General features: G+C 48.5%; 1 protein-coding gene across 4 annotated transcripts in view; it reads right to left on the bottom strand.

The window, feature by feature from the left end:
* CDON (cell adhesion associated, oncogene regulated) overlaps nt 1–17,825 on the bottom strand; it is a 165,363-nt gene that overhangs the window by 116,893 nt on the left and 30,645 nt on the right. For 2 of the 4 annotated variants that reach the window (XM_068238787.1, XM_068238790.1), the window contains exon 1: nt 5,251–5,400. The exons of 1 other annotated variant lie outside the window; for it this stretch is intronic. The gene's annotated coding sequence lies outside the window, so the exon portion shown is untranslated. Of the gene's footprint in view, nt 1–3,103; nt 3,302–5,250; nt 5,401–17,825 lie in introns of those variants that run through there. One more of the 4 variants, XM_068238789.1, reaches the window with a different exon arrangement.

The raw sequence follows: 17,825 nt of genomic DNA, 5'->3' as shown, positions 1-17,825 counted from the left end.
ACCTCTGCCCCCTGTACCTGCTTAGACAAGTTTAAAAGGCATTTTTTCTTTGTTTTTGTTTTTTTTATTTTTTATTTTTTATAGATTTTCTCAAAAACTACATGACCAATTTGAAATATTTTTGTTGGCTTGTTCCCATGGAAACAGAATCTATGCCGTTCGTATCGGTGGGTTGTTCGTAAGTCGGGCGTTCATAAGTCGGGGACTACCTGTACTCTGATCCCCAGTACAGTGTGGCCAATTAAGCATACAGATAAAATGGAAAGGTTTGTACAATGCGCTGTCTCAACCTCTATACTCAGAATGAATGACAATAAACATGTGGCGACAATAAAACACCAAACTGTGAGAAACAAACAGTCCATGGTGAGGAATCTGAACAAATGATGGTCTCTGAATCTCTGAACACATAAAGAGAGCTTCTGTCAGATATCAGAGTCGCTGCAGCACAAAACTACCGCAGGAAACGCCACACTATATCCACTGACCAGATCAGAAACCTGAATCCAGGACTGATATCAGAGTCGCTGCAGCACAAAACTACCGCAGGAAACACGACACTATATCCACTGACAAGATCACAAACCTGAATCCAGGACTGATATCAGAATCGCTGCAGCACAAAACTACCACAGGAAACGCGACACTATATCCACTGACCAGATCACAAACCTGAATCCAGGGCTGATATCAGAATCGCTGCAGCACAAAACTACCACAGGAAACGCGACACTATATCCACTGACAGTATCACAAATCTGAATTCAGGGCTGATATCAGAGCCGCTGCAGCACAAAACTACCGCAGGAAACACCACACTATATCCACTGACAGTATCACAAATCTGAATTCAGGGCTGATATCAGAGCCGCTGCAGCACAAAACTACCGCAGGAAACACCACACTATATCCACTGACCAGATCACAAACCTGAATCCAGGACTGATATCAGAGTCGCTGCAGCACAAAACTACCGCAGGAAACACCACACTATATCCACTGACCATATCACAAACCTGAATCCAGGGCTGATATCAGAGCCGCTGCAGCACAAAACTACCGCAGGAAACACGACACTATATCCACTGACCAGATCACAAATCTGAATCCAGGACTGATATCAGAGTCGCTGCAGCACAAAACTACCGCAGGAAACACCACACTATATCCACTGACCATATCACAAACCTGAATCCAGGGCTGATATCAGAGCCGCTGCAGCACAAAACTACCGCAGGAAACGCCACACTATATCCACTGACAGTATCACAAACCTGAATGCAGGGCTGATATCAGAGTCGCTGCAGCACAAAACTACCACAGGAAACGCCACACTATATCCACTGACAGTATCACAAACCTGAATCCAGGGCTGATATCAGAGTCGCTGCAGCACAAAACTACCGCAGGAAACACGACACTATATCCACTGACAGTATCACAAACCTGAATCCAGGGCTGATATCAGAGTCGCTGCAGCACAAAACTACCGCAGGAAACACGACACTATATCCACTGACAGTATCACAAACCTGAATCCAGGGCTGATATCAGAGTCGCTGCAGCACAAAACTACCGCAGGAAACACGACACTATATCCACTGACCAGATCACAAATCTGAATCCAGGACTGATAGAGTCGCTGCAGCACAAAACTACCGCAGGAAACACGACACTATATCCACTGACAATATCACAAACCTGAATCCAGGGCTGATATCAGAGTCGCTGCAGCACAAAACTACCGCAGGAAACACCACACTATCCACTGACCGTATCACAAACCTGAATCCAGGGCTGATATCAGAGTCGCTGCAGCACAAAACTACCGCAGGAAACGCCACACTATATCCACTGACAGTATCACAAACCTGAATCCAGGGCTGATATCAGAGTCGCTGCAGCACAAAACTACCGCAGGAAACGCCACACTATATCCACTGACAGTATCACAAACCTGAATCCAGGGCTGATATCAGAGTCGCTGCAGCACAAAACTACCACAGGAAACACCACACTATATCCACTGACAGTATCACAAACCTGAATCCAGGACTGATAGAGTCGCTGCAGCACAAAACTACTGCAGGAAACGCCACACTATATCCACTGACAAGATCACAAACCTGAATCCAGGACTGATATCAGAGTCGCTGCAGCACAAAACTACCGCAGGAAACACGACACTATATCCACTGACAATATCACAAACCTGAATCCAGGGCTGATTTAAGAAAGCAAACTTTTGTTTTTCTTAACATCTAAGTAAGGGGGCTTTTAGGACCATTGTAGTCCCTAATGCTGGATACACACCATGAGTTTCCGCGTCGCACGCGGCCGTCGATACGCGTCGATTCGATTATTTCTGAACGAATTTGGATGATTTTTAGGTCGATTGCCATGTAAAGTATGGCAAATCGACCTAATGATCCATCGAAGCTTGAATCGGACATGTCGGAAATAATCGAATCGACGCATATCGACGGACGCATCAAACGCGGAAACGCATGGTGTGTATCCAGCATTACACACTCCAATGAGTTCTGGGTCACCATGAGCTTGCTGGTTAGTCTGTACCTCTCGGTGTTACAAGCCCTACTGCATAGAGCCAAATTAATCTATGCCATGCACTGATGAGAATCAAACAATCCAAAACAGTCTGTATGTATGTTGGATTATTATGGCTCTGTACAAATTAACAAGCTGACACATCATTGCATTCCAGCGGTTCTGGAGGTGTGTTTAGCTTCTAATGGCAACAATGGTTAATTTGCATATATTCAGCAGTGATGCCTGGGAAACATCTCGAGCTCACTCCAACCTGAATTATCGCAAATTCTTTCTGTTTTAGGTAAGCAAACTTTTGTTTTTCAGGGCTGATTAACAGATCAGAAACTCACAGAGATGACTTATTATTGGCATATAGCGCCATCGGCTTCTGTGGCGTCGTACAGAGCAAAAAAAAAACAAAAAAAACAAACACATGGGGTACAGAAAATACAGACACTGGTATACAGAAAATACAGACACTGGTATACAGAAAATACAGACAGTTGTGGGGACATAAATTAACAATATACATATAATATTTGTAAAAGTCTACCTTAGCAGAGATCATCTTAGTTTTATGGACAACACTGGAGATAGAGTCACTTCTACTAAAAGGACTCTAAGTTGCAACCAACGACAAAATCCAGTGACCAATCCCAGCAATCAATCGCAGCACCCAGCGGCCAATTGCAAAATCCAGCCAACAACAGTCGCAGCACCCAGCGGCCAATGGCGATGACCAAAGCTGCCTATAGACACGGCTCCCTCCACACCAACCAGTCACCAGAAGTCAGTGCCCGAGAACTTGGAGACGCCAGCCTGACACAATCTGTCTTGTGATTGGTTGCCGGGAGTGATTGCACAACTCAAATAAACACAATAGCCCAGCTGTGGCAACACACTGGCCGCCCCACCTAGAGTGCAAGCTCTGTGGATCAGCATGCCTGGAAAGGTTATACACATTTTCTGGAAGGCATGATTTCCTCGATGTGACAGAAAAGCTCATCTGTGCAGAGTGCAATCTATGCTGCATAGGTCATTGTCAATATTCTCTGCAGAGGGTTCAATGAGCACCAAATACAGAACAACAAGGAACCAACGTATACAACCACAGCTGAACAATGTATGCGATGGCCCCTGGCCAACTGTGACCAAGAACGGGGGGCTTCATATAATAATAATAATAATAATAATAATAATAATAATAATAATAATTCTAGCATGCCTGCAGGGGGATCTTGCATCACAGCAGACAGAACATACACCAGGGATATGTAATAACATATAACAGCACTGCATACAGCACAGGAATATATGACCAGCTCTATGAGGGTTAATAATGACATTATACACTGATTACTGCAGGGCAGCCTCGGAAAGCTTTATATTAAATAATCAGAGCTGTGTGTATAAATGAATATAAATCTTTCAATAAGCTAACAGTGTGCTATATGGAATAGTGATCTGGTAAATGGATACAGCAGAGGCTGGACAATGGGATAGCAGTGTGGAAAAAGTCCCATCCATACAATACTAATATATACAGAACTCTATAGCAGATGGACTCTATTGTATAGGAGATCAGATTTTATATGGAAATAGAATGAAGCAGTGTACAGCCATAATAACACAGGAATGCCTTGTATATGATAGTATATGTAGTGTAATCTATAGTCTGCTATATACAGCGTGATACTGACAGCCCAGAGCAGCATTCTATATGTAGATATCACATACAGCCCTCTATAGGGTATAATCCTGTCACTACACAATGAAAACATGATGGAGAAGATCGGTCATTATATAAGAAGGCAATATTTACAGCCCAGTAAGTGGAGAAATAGAATATAGCCCTGCATCTGGATACATAAATGCAACATTATATCCACTGCTCTCCCTCTGTACATATATTGTTACAATGTAACACACAATGCAGTACATAGCATGTAATACACAGCCCAGCTATCTGTGCTCACATTATACAGAACCACACAGCCCAGTGTGTATATGGGGAGGTGCAAAGTAACACATAGCCCAGACAATATACCAGTATACATATGCAGTGATATACATCATACAGACCAGTATATGCAATATATAAAACGTATTATGATGACCCCATCATATTAATAAATATATATATATATATATATATATATATACATACATACATACATACATACATTTATACACACACACACACACACACACTATTTATACACACACAGACACAATGTAACATTAAGTCCAGTATTGCCTGCAGCCAATTCTATATAGAGCTGTATACCTATGCAGAGCCCAATAGACTGTATAGTGGGTTGTATATAGTGTAACACACAGCCCAGTACATATATGTAGTCTGGTGCATATAGAGAGAGGTATAGCTGTGTACAGCCCAGTATAGTATATACAATATATACACTATATATGATGTACAGAGAGATGTGCAGCTATGTGGAATAGTGTAGTGTATACTGTGTATGGTGTATATACAGTGCAGCCCCCCGGCCAGTATAATAGTATACAGCGATGTATGGAGCCCGGCATAGTGTATATAATGTAACCTCCCAGCCAGTATAGGGTATACAGTGCAGGTCCCGGGGGGTCCCTCTCTCCCGGCCGGTATAGTGTATGCAGTGTCGGGGTCCCGGGGGGGTCTGCAGGTGACAGCCGGGGGGTCCCCCTCTCTCTCCTCCGTACCTGTTGCGTTGCGCTGTGCCCGGGGGGGCTCCCGGGGATCATCCCTCTCTGTCACCCGGAGCTCCCGGGAATCTGCAGCCTCCTCCGGGGGGATCCCAGCCCCGACATGCCGCCCAGATCACACCGCAGCCCGAGCAGCCGCGGCCACTAGTGAGGAGGGGGAGGGGAGGGGGCGGGGAGAGGCGGGGCCAGCGCGGGGAAGACCCTCCGTATCCCCGGCCCCGCCCCTCCCCGCACACCCCTTCCCTGCCGGAGTCCAGCAGCCTCCCCTCCCCGCATTCCTGCAGGTACAGGGCGGCCCCGACTGACCCCAAACCCCCGGCTGCTGCTCCTCCTCCTGTCACACCCCTCCTGCCACCACCCTGCCACTATCTACCCTCTCCTGCCACTATCACCCCTTTCCTGCCACCACCCTGCCACTATCTACCCTTCTTCTGCCACTATCACCCCCCTCCTGCTACTATCACCCCCCTCTTGCCACTATCACCCATCTCCTGCCACTATCTACCCTTCTTTCATGCTCCTGCCACCAATTACCCTTCCTTCCACTATTTCCCCTCCTGCCACCATTACCTTTACTGTCACCCCCTCAGGGGAAACATTCCTTACCTACACTGACTCTGCACCCTCAGGGCATACATTCCTGACACCCTGCTGCTGTCACCTGCACTTCCTGCACTGATATCCTGCTACTGTCACCCCCTCAGGGGACACATTCCATGCCCAGAATTACTGACACCCAGCTGCTGTCACCTGCACTGATATCCTGCTACTGTCACCCCCTCAGGGGACACATTCCATGCCCAGAATTCCTGACACCCTGCTACTGTCACCTGCACTTCCAGCACTGATATCCTGCTACTGTCACCTACACTTCCTGCACTGATATCCTGCTACTGTCACCTGCACTTCCTGCACTGATATCCTGCTACTGTCACCTGCACTTCCAGCACTGATATCCTGCTACTGTCACCAGCACTTCCTGCACTGATATCCTGCTACTGTCACCTACACTTCCAGCACTGATATCCTGCTACTGTCACCTGCACTTCCTGCACTGATATCCTGCTACTGTCACCTGCACTTCCTGCACTGATATCCTGCTACTGTCACCTGCACTTCCAGCACTGATATCCTGCTACTGTCACCAGCACTTCCTGCACTGATATCCTGCTACTGTCACCTACACTTCCTGCACTGATATCCTGCTACTGTCACCCCCTCAGGGGACACATTCCATGCCCAGAATTCCTGACACCCTGCTACTGTCACCTGCACTTCCAGCACTGATATCCTGCTACTGTCACCTACACTTCCTGCACTGATATCCTGCTACTGTCACCTGCACTTCCTGCACTGATATCCTGCTACTGTCCCCTGCACTTCCAGCACTGATATCCTGCTACTGTCACCAGCACTTCCTGCACTGATATCCTGCTACTATCACCTACACTTCCAGCACTGATATCCTGCTACTGTCACCTGCACTTCCTGCACTGATATCCTGCTACTGTCACCTGCACTTCCTGCACTGATATCCTGCTACTGTCACCTGCACTTCCAGCACTGATATCCTGCTACTGTCACCAGCACTTCCTGCACTGATATCCTGCTACTGTCACCTACACTTCCTGCTACTGTCACCTGCACTTCCTGCACTGATATCCTGCTACTGTCACCCCCTCAGGGGACACATTCCATGCCCAGAATTACTGACACCCTGCTACTGTCACCTGCACTTCCTGCACTGATATCCTGCTACCGTCACCTGCACTTCCTGCACTGATATCCTGCTACTGTCACCTGCACTTTCTGCACTGATATACCGTCACCTGCACTTCCTGCACTGATATCCTGCTACTGTCACCTGCACTTTCTGCACTGATATCCTGCTACTGTCCCCTGCACTCCCTGCACTGATATCCTGCTACTGTCACCTGCACTTCCTGCACTGATATCCTGCTACTGTCCCCTGCACTTCCTGCACTGATATCCTGCTACTGTCCCCTGCACTTCCTGCACTGATATCCTGCTACTGTCACCTACACTTCCTGCACTGATATCCTGCTACTGTCACTTGCACTTCCTGCACTGATAGCCTGCTACTGTCACCTGCACTTCCTGCACTGATATCCTGCTACTGTCACCCCCTCAGGGGACACATTCCTGACCCAGAATTACTGACACCCTGCTACTGTCACCTGCACTTCCTGCACTGATATCCTGCTACCGTCACCTGCACTTCCTGCACTGATATCCTGCTACTGTCACCTGCACTTTCTGCACTGATATACCGTCACCTGCACTTCCTGCACTGATATCCTGCTACTGTCACCTGCACTTTCTGCACTGATATCCTGCTACTGTCCCATGCACTCCCTGCACTGATATCCTGCTACTGTCACCTGCACTTTCTGCACTGATATCCTGCTACTGTCCCCTGCACTCCCTGCACTGATATCCTGCTACTGTCACCTGCACTTCCTGCACTGATATCCTGCTACTGTCCCCTGCACTTCCTGCACTGATATCCTGCTACTGTCCCCTGCACTTCCTGCACTGATATCCTGCTACTGTCCCCTGCACTGATATCCTGCTACTGTCACCTACACTTCCTGCACTGATATCCTGCTACTGTCACTTGCACTTCCTGCACTGATATCCTGCTACTGTCACCTGCACTTTCTGTACTGATATCCTGCTACTGTCACCCCCTCAGGGGACACATTCCATGCCCAGAATTACTGACACCCTGCTACTGTCACCTGCACTTCCTGCACTGATATCCTGCTACTGTCACCTGCACTTCCTGCACTGACATCCTGCTACTGTCACCCCCTCAGGGGACACATCCCATGCCCAGAATTCCTGACACCCTGCTACTGTCACCTGCACTTCCTGCACTGATATCCTGCTACTGTCACCCCCTCAGGGGACACATTCCATGCCCAGAATTACTGACACCCTGCTACTGTCACCTGCACTTCCTGCACTGACATCCTGCTACTGTCACCCCCTCAGGGGACACATTCCATGCCCAGAATTACTGACACCCTGCTACTGTCACCTGCACTTCCTGCACTGATATCCTGCTACTGTCACCTGCACTTCCTGCACTGACATCCTGCTACTGTCACCCCCTCAGGGGACACATCCCATGCCCAGAATTACTGACACTCTGCTGCTGTCACCTGCACTTCCTGCACTGGTATTCTGCTACTGTCACCTGCACTGATATCCTGCTACTGTCACCTGCACTGATATCCTGCTACTGTCACCCCCTCAGGGGACACATTCCTGACCCAGAATTACTGACACCCTGCTACTGTCACCTGCACTTCCTGCACTGATCTCCTGCTACTGTCACCTGCACTTCCTGCACTGATATCCTGCTACTGTCACCTGCACTTCCTGCACTGATATCCTGCTACTGTCACCTGCACTTCCTGCACTGATATCCTGCTACTGTCACCCCCTCAGGGGACGCATTCCACTGATATCCTGCTTTTGTCACCTACACTTCCTGCACTGATATCCTGCTACTGTCACCTACACTTCCTTTGCTGATATCCTGCTACTGTCACCTGCACTTCCTGCACTGATATCCTGCTACTGTCACCTGCACTTCCTGCACTGACACCCTGCTACTGTCACCTGCGCTTCCTGCACTGATATCCTGCTACTGTCACCCCCTCAGGGGACACATTCCTGACCCAGAATTCCTGACACCTTGCTACTGTCACCTACACTTCCTGCACTGATATCCTGCTACTGTCACCCCCTCAGGGGACACATTCCTGACCCAGAAATCCTGACACCCTGCTACTGTCACCAGCACTTCCTGCACTGATATCCTGCTACTGTCATCCCCTGAGGGGACGCATTCCATGCCCAGAATTACTGACACTCTGCTACTGTCACCTGCACTTCCTGCACTGACATCCTGCTACTGTCACCCTCTCGGGACACATTCCATGCCCAGAATTACTGACACTCTGCTACTGTCACCTGCACTTCCTGCACTGACATCCTGCTACTGTCACCCTCTCGGGACACATTCCATGCCCAGAATTACTGACACCCTGCTACTGTCACCTACACTTCTTTTGGGGATATCCTGCTACTGTCACTTCACAAACCTGAGGCCTGTAGGCTGGGAGCAGGGGCATTGCTAGCCCAGAGATCAGTGGCACGTGCCCCGGATCTATTCTGGGATGCCCTGGATGTCCCCCAGGAAGAGTCAGCTGTAGTGCCTCAATGGCGAGCATGTTGGGAACTTTGTTGCATCAATCTGCTGTATGCTGGGTGCTGTGGTGCCTCCTTGTGGGCATACTAGGTGCTGTGGTGCCATGCTGGGCACGGTGATGCCTTTATGGGGGCATGCTGGAAGCTGTGGTTCTTCTATGGGGGCATGCTGGGAGTTGTGGTGAGAGGGGTCCACTAGAAGATCAGGGAATGCTATGAGGAGACTGGCAGATAACCTGGCAGCAGGCTAGCCCGCCCAGCAGAACGCCAGACCAGCCGGCACAGAAGCCGGGTAACTCTACCTAGTTATGTATAAGTGACACTGCCTATTTATGTGATATGCTGCATTTTTTGAATAAATGGAGAGAGGGCTTCACCAAACATTTTGCTGGGCAGAGCTACTTAGACCAATATCAAGTTAATGTACAGTTGGCTCCACCCATGACCACACCCACATTCTGGTGCATGGCCATACCCGTTTTCCGTCTGGAGTGCCCAAAAGTGCCCGAATCTCTTTGGATCTTAGCAACACCCTTGACTGGGAGAGAGATGTTGATGGCTCCTCTATAGACCTGAGGCCTGTAGGCTGGGAGTCAGCTCTCTATGGCTCCTCTATAGACCTGTGGCCTGTAGGCTGGAAGAGATGTCTATGGCTCCTCTATAGACCTGAGGCCTGTAGGCCAGGAGTCAGCTCTCTATGACTCCTCTATAGACCTGAGGCCTGTAGGCTTGGAGTCAGCTCTCTATGGCTCCTCTATAGACCTGAGGCCTGTAGGCTGGGAGATAGCTCTCTATGGCTCTATAGACTTGAGACCTGTAGGCTGGGAGTCAGCTCTCTATGGCTCCTCTATAGACCTGAGGCCTGTAGGCTGGGAGTCAGCTCTCTATGGCTCCTCTATAGACCTGAGGCCTGTAGGCTGGGAGTCAGCTCTCTATGGCTCCTCTGTAGACCTGAGGCCTGTAGGCTGGGAGTCAGCTCTCTATGGCTCCTCTATAGACCTGAGGCCTGTAGGCTGGGAGTCAGCTCTCTATGGCTCCTCTATAGACCTGAGGCCTGTAGGCTGGGAGTCAGCTGTCTATGGCTCCTCTATAGACCTGAGGCCGGTAGGCTGGGAGTCAGCTCTCTATGGCTCTATAGACTTGAGACCTGTAGGCTGGGAGTCAGCTCTCTATGGCTCCTCTATAGACCTGAGGCCTGTAGGCTAGGAGTCAGCTCTCTATGGCTCTATAGACCTGAGGCCTGTAGGCTGGGAGTCAGCTCTCTATGGCTCCTCTATAGACCTGAGGCCTGTAGGCTGGGAGTCAGCTCTCTATGGCTCTATAGACTTGAGACCTGTAGGCTGGGAGTCAGCTCTCTATGGCTCCTCTATAGACCTGAGGCCTGTAGGCCAGGAGTCAGCTCTCTATGGCTCCTCTATAGACCTGAGGCCGGTAGGCTGGGAGTCAGCTCTCTATGGCTCTATAGACTTGAGACCTGTAGGCTGGGAGTCAGCTCTCTATGGCTCCTCTATAGACCTGAGGCCTGTGGGCTGGGAGAGGTGTCTATGGCTCCTCTATAGACCTGAGACCTGTAGGCTGGTAGTCAGCTCTCTATGGCTCTATAGACCTGAGGCCTGTAGGCTGGGAGTCAGCTCTCTATGGCTCTATAGACCTGAGGCCTGTAGACTGGGAGTCAGCACTCTATGGCTCCTCTATAGACCTGAGGCCTGTAGGCCAGGAGTCAGCTCTCTATGGCTCTATAGACTTGAGACCTGTAGGCTGGGAGTCAGCTCTCTATGGCTCTATAGACCTGAGGCCTGTAGGCGGGGAGTCAGCTGTCTATGGCTCCTCTATAGACCTGAGGCCTGTAGGCTGGGAGTCAGCTCTCTATGGCTCCTCTATAGACCTGAGGCCTGAAGGCTGGTAGTCAGCTCTCTATGGCTCTATAGACCTGAGGCCTGTAGGCTGGGAGTCAGCTCTCTATGGCTCCTCTATAGACCTGAGGCCTGTAGGCCAGGAGTCAGCTCTCTATGGCTCCTCTATAGACCTGAGGCCTGTAGGCTGGTAGTCAGCTGTCTATGGCTCCTCTATAGACCTGAGGCCTGTAGGCTGGGAGTCAGCTCTCTATGGCTCTATAGACCTGAGGCCTGTAGGCTGGGAGTCAGCTCTCTATGGCTCTATAGACCTGAGGCCTGTAGACTGGGAGTCAGCACTCTATGGCTCCTCTATAGACATGAGGCATGTAGGCCAGGAGTCAGCTCTCTATGGCTCTATAGACCTGAGGCCTGTAGGCCAGGAGTCAGCTCTCTATGGCTCTATAGACCTGAGGCCTGTAGGCTGGGAGATAACTCTTTATGGCTCCTCTACAGACCTGCGGCCTGTAGGCTAGGAGTCAGCTCTCTATGGCTCTATAGACCTGAGGCCTGTAGGCCAGGAGTCAGCTCTCTATGGCTCTATAGACCTGAGGCCTGTAGGCTGGGAGATAACTCTTTATGGCTCCTCTACAGACCTGCGGCCTGTAGGCTAGGAGTCAGCTCTCTATGGCTCTATAGACCTGAGGCCTGTAGGCTAGGAGTCAGCTCTCTATGGCTCTATAGACCTGAGGCCTGTAGGCCAGGAGTCAGCTCTCTATGGCTCTATAGACCTGAGGCCTGTAGGCTGGGAGTCAGCTCTCTATGGCTCTATAGACCTGAGGCCTGTAGGCTGGGAGTCAGCTCTCTATGGCTCCTCTATAGACCTGCGGCCTGTATGCTGGGACAGCAGGAGAGGCGCACACAGCACAGGACACACATCCTGTACACAGCCCCATTCACACACTGTAGACAGAGGCCAGGGCCCAGCCTGCTGCATACCAGGACATGCCCTGTGGGAGTGTTTAGGCTCTGGAAGCTCCAGCCTCACAATCTGGGCTACATTTGTGTTTTATCCTGCAGGCCTCTTTGAAGTCACAGAGAGGAAGAATAGGAAAAAAAAAAATCCCTTGCCCTGCGGGCACATGAATAGCTCTGACTATCTCCATAGTTTCAGCATTAACTAAATAACAGGATTAGCCCGTCCGGAGATGTTTGTTCGCTCCGAGGAACCATCTTCTGCCGTGCGGGTCATTTCCGAATAGAGATGAAAATTGTATATTATCGTCCGGATTAGTGGGAGGTCTGCAGAGGAGCTGCTGTGATCCTGTACATTGATCACGCCGGAATCATAGAACTCAAATAGTTATCGAGGTTCCGGGTTCTACCAGAAGTTAAAGGTTAACTTGTAACCCGGCTAAGGTAAAACAGCAGAGGAGGCAGAAGTGTCCGCAAACACCAGCGATACTCCAAACGGGGGGTCTTATCAGCAGAAGTGTCCGCAAACACCAGCGATACTCCAAATGGGGGGTCTTATCAGCAGAAGTATCCGCAAACGCCAGCGATACGCCAAACGGGGGGTCTTATCAGCAGAAGTGTCCGCAAACGCCAGCGATACTCCAAACGGGGAGTCTTATCAGCAGAAGTGTCCGCAAACACCAGCGATACTCCAAATGGGGGGTCTTATCAGCAGAAGTATCCGCAAACGCCAGCGACACGCCAAACGGGGGGGTCTTATCAGCAAAAGTTTTAGGGCTCCAAGTAAATAAATATACTCAAGAAAGGCGAAGTTCTGTGATAAACTGGTTCTGAGACACTTCAGAAGCAGATTAAGTTTTTTCATCTGGAGTGATACTGGACTGGATCAGAACTGTTACATGCGCAGGATTATATACAATTAGGGCTGGTGAACACCAGAGCGGTTCTGGAGCGGTTTTTAAACCGCTTGCGGGGGGAAAACCGCTTGGCTAATGAAAGTGAATGGGATGCTGCACACCAGAGCGGGTCGTTTTTCCATCAAACGCAAACTCAGGGGCTGCAGCATTTTTTAGATTTCTGAGGCGTTTCTGCCTCAATGTTAAAGTATAGGAAAGTGGAAAATAGATCTGAAAAACGCCAGATCAGAGCGGTTTTCCAGGCGTTTTTGTTACAGAAGCTGTTCAGTTACATCTCTAACAAAATATAAAATCTGCTACTCCAAAAACGCTTCAAAAACGCCAGGCATGTTTAGAAAATCGCTAGGCACATGCCTAGAATCACTCTGAAAAACCGCTTCAAAAACCGCTAGCGTATCCGGATACACTAACGGTTTTTGGTGTGCACTGGCCCTCATTATGTAGGTGTATTCTGCAGATCTTTTTTACGACTGAAGGTCCTTACACACATCCAACAAAAGTCAGACGACCAACATCGCAGTAACTATTTTACCTGCAGCTTGATGTTTTCACACACTGATATTGCAAATGATCAACTCTTTTAAATACTGCAATACGTAAACGGAAACGTCATTATGCGTGACATGTCCGTATTCAGTAGAACAATGTTATTCAAACGACTATTGTATATACGTGGCTGACTGGACGATATCTGCCCAATAGTCGTCTGAGTTGATCCACCGGACGGATCAGGCAAAATCCTTAATGTCATTGGGCTATATTTTTGCACATGATTGTCATCCGTCTGTCAAATATTTCAAATGGCTTCAGTTCAGTGTGTGTAGGAGATCTTAAAGGGGCACTATAGCGAAAAATTGTAAAATTTAAAATACGTGCAAACAGACAAATAAGAAGTACGTTTTTTCCAGAGTAAAATGAGCCATAGATTACTTTTCTCCTATGTTGCTGTCACTTACAGTAGGTAGTAGAAATCTGACAGAAGCAACAGGTTTTGGACTACTCCATCTCTTCACAGGGGATTCTCAGCAAGGCTTTTATTCTTTATAAAGATATTCCCTAAAAAGGATTTAAACAATGATGCTGGCCAGCTTCCCTGCTCCATACACAGTTTTTTGGCAGTCGAGCAGAGCAACTGCCACTTGCTAAGTGCTTTTAAAAATAAATAAATCCATGTGAATCCCCCATAAGGAGATGGACTAGTCCAAAACCTGTCACTTCTGTCAGATTTCTACTACCTACTGTAAGTGACAGCAACATAGGAGAAAAGTCATTTATGGTTAATTTTACTCTGGAAAAAATGTACTGTATTTGTATGTTTGCACATATTTAAATTTTAAAATGTTTCGCCGTAGTGCCCCTTTAAAGTGTACCTGAGCCAGGGGGATGGGGAAGGTTGGAGGAATCTTTACTCACCTGGGGCTTATTTCCGGCCCTCTGTAGTCTGTCTGCTCTCTCCTCGTCCTCCTCATCCCATCCTTTGTGCTGCTGGCAACCCGGTTAAAATCCGCACATTAGCGCAGTTCGTTAAGACTTTGGACTGCACCTGCAGACGTCACTATAGTACGGCGGATCAGAGCGGGGCTGGGAGAAGCCACAGGGAAGTAAAATCATCATGTTCTCCCATCTCAAATTAACGTTAATCCTTGTACACACGTCTGATAAATGTTGTTCAAAATGTCTCACAAATATCGCTGTGTCGCATGACAACTGGTATGAAAAATTGTAACCAAGAGGCGTAAAACGATGTTGAATGACCAATATCGTGTATTCAGGCAGATTTGAACCGGTGGATCAACTCTGACACTTATAGTGGAGATACTGGTGAGTCTGCCGGTGTGTACAGTATCATTTACAGCAGACCTGAACTCAGAACTTCTTCTCTGCTGTAAATGATAAGCAATAACCTTTAAAGGACAACTGTAACGGGAGGGACATGTAGGCTGCCATATTTATTTTCTTTTAAGCAATACCAGTTGCCTGGCTATCCTGCTCATCCTCTGCCTCTAATACCTTTTAGCCATAGCCCCTGAACAAGCATACAGCAGATCAGGTGTTTCTAACATGATTGTCAGATCTGACAAGATTAGCTGAATGCTTGTTTCTGGTGTGTGATTCAGACTCTACTGCAGCCAAATAGACCAGCAGGACTGCCATGCAACTGGTATTGTTTAACAGGAAATAAATATGGCAGCTTCCATATACCTCTCCTTACAGTTGTCCTTTACAGAAAATCAGTACTTTGTTACAGCTGATACAAATCCTGCAATCAAAAATTGCGCACAAAATCGCAAAACGTTGACGTCAGCGATTGCGATTTATGATGTGAACACAAAGCCTTTGGGAGATACATGAGTTCAATGCTTTTCCTCTATTACAGAGAATAGATTTTATGACTGTCAGGAAAGAGACGTCCTCAGTATTTCAGCATTAATAATAAAAGCAGATACGCCCGACCGCCAAGCCTGTAGTCCGGGGGGCTGCCAGAGCGCAAATTCCTGATTGGTTGCTACGAGCAACGCCTCCGTTCCCGCCGACCCAGCACACACCCGGCTTATTGTGCAGCTGCGGTCGGATGCTTGGCGCCCAGACACCACGGCCCGATAAGTGCGAGCGCAGCAAACGCCGTCGCCATGGAAACAGGATGTGGCCGGGTTCCCATGGAACATGGCGGCCGTGTTTGCGAATGACACAATCCTGTGTGTGTACTCTGCACACAACTATATAAATAGCTGCTGCTGTTTTAGGCTTTTCCTGTCAAAGGATTCCACAGGCTAAGAATAAAATAAACAGAGGCCCCGCCACAAATAGCTGAGAGTACACTGGCTGCTGGCACCCAGCGCGGCCCAGCTAAACAAGCAGCGGCCCTAACAAGACAGGAATGTAAACGCTGCGTCTGAAAAATGCACACATCATTACCAGTTTCATCACACACAAGAGGAATGGGGAAAATCATTATAATGCTTTCTCAGCCCAGCAACGCCGCACTTCCAGCAGGGGGAGCTGTTGTTGGCGTACTGTCCATCGCTTCTGGGGGAAGGTAAGTTGTGTCAGATAAAAGGAACCTGAGGTAAGAGGTATATGGAGGCTGCCATATTTATTTCCTTCTAAACAATACCAGTTGCCTGGCTGTCCTGCTGATCTCTTTGGCTGCAGTAGTGTCTGAATCACAACCCTGAAACAAGCATGCGGCTAATCTTGTCTGATTTTTATCAGAAACGTCTAATTGACATGCTTGTTCAGGGGCTGATAATCCTGGGTATGTACGGTGGCTTTGCCCGCCGCCCGCCAAGCGATCTGCCCCAGGCGCATCGACTTGCTCAACCAACAGCTGAAAACGCTCTTCTCGCCGATTGCCCCGCCCGCCGTGTGACATCACATCTGCACCACTCTGTTGGCCCTCTGCCTCCCCGCATAGCAACAGAACGTGTTGTCAGCTGTACAGCTCCTTTCCCAAGAGAAATCATTACCTTTTATCTAAGAGTGCATCAGGGGGCGTCTGTGTGGCTGATATTGAGGGGAAACCCCTCCCACAGTGTGATGTCAGGGCCATGGCTATGACAGTTTCCTGACTTTGAACCTTATTGCATTGTGGGAAAAAATGGCTATAAACAACTGCCATGCAAGCAGGATCTGTGCGGATAGATAGATAGATAGACAGACAGACAGACAGACAGACAGACAGACAGACAGACAGACAGACAGACAGATAGATAGATAGATAGATAGATAGATAGATAGATAGATAGATAGATAGATAGATAGATAGATAGATAGATAGACAGACAGATAGATGGATGTATAGATAGACAGACAGACAGACAGACAGACAGACAGACAGATAGATAGATAGATAGATAGATAGATAGATAGAAATCATCCTTTTAGCCTATCACATTGTTAGTAGGCGTGTTTGCAGATAATGGCAGTTGGCGCTGTCTGGCTTTTCTTGCCTGCCAGCACTAAAGATCATGACCTGCGGGCTGAAGGTGGATCAAACAACATGAACAGATCTTACAGCGAATAGCAATCTCATTTCTTTAACTCTCTTCTGTTTTTACATTTCTCACTGTGCAATGTACTGATTTATCCCCCACAACTATCTTTTGGTAAAGTTCCTATGTAAAGTTAGACATGGGTGGGGGTTGGTTGGTAGAAGGAGGGCTCCAGTCTGGGGAAGGAATGTCACAATAGCGTTTGATTGGTCCACTTGCAAGCTGCATACTTTGCCTAGCATGTCATTGACCATCCCCAGTCACTGTCCGCTGATTGCCAGTGTAATGTGAGGTGTTGGGAGCGGGGTGCCCCTTTATGTAGACAGGTCTGCCAGCAGAGGCTGATTGCCAGTGTAATGTGAGGTGTTGGGAGCGGGGTGCCCCTTTATGTAGACAGGTCTGCCGGCAGAGGCTGATTGCCAGTGTAATGTGAGGTGTTGGAGGCGGGGTGCCCCTTTATGTAGACAGGTCTGCCGGCAGAGGCTGATTGCCAGTGTAATGTGAGGTGTTGGAGTCGGGGTGCCCCTTTATGTAGACAGGTCTGCCGGCAGAGGCTGGTTACCAGTGTAATGTGAGGTGTTGGGGGCGGAGTGCTCCTTTATGTAGACAGGTCT

This window comes from Hyperolius riggenbachi, chromosome 6 (assembly GCF_040937935.1).
Source record: "Hyperolius riggenbachi isolate aHypRig1 chromosome 6, aHypRig1.pri, whole genome shotgun sequence".
NCBI lineage: Eukaryota > Metazoa > Chordata > Amphibia > Anura > Hyperoliidae > Hyperolius > Hyperolius riggenbachi.
This window is presented reverse-complemented; position numbering and strand designations above follow the sequence as displayed.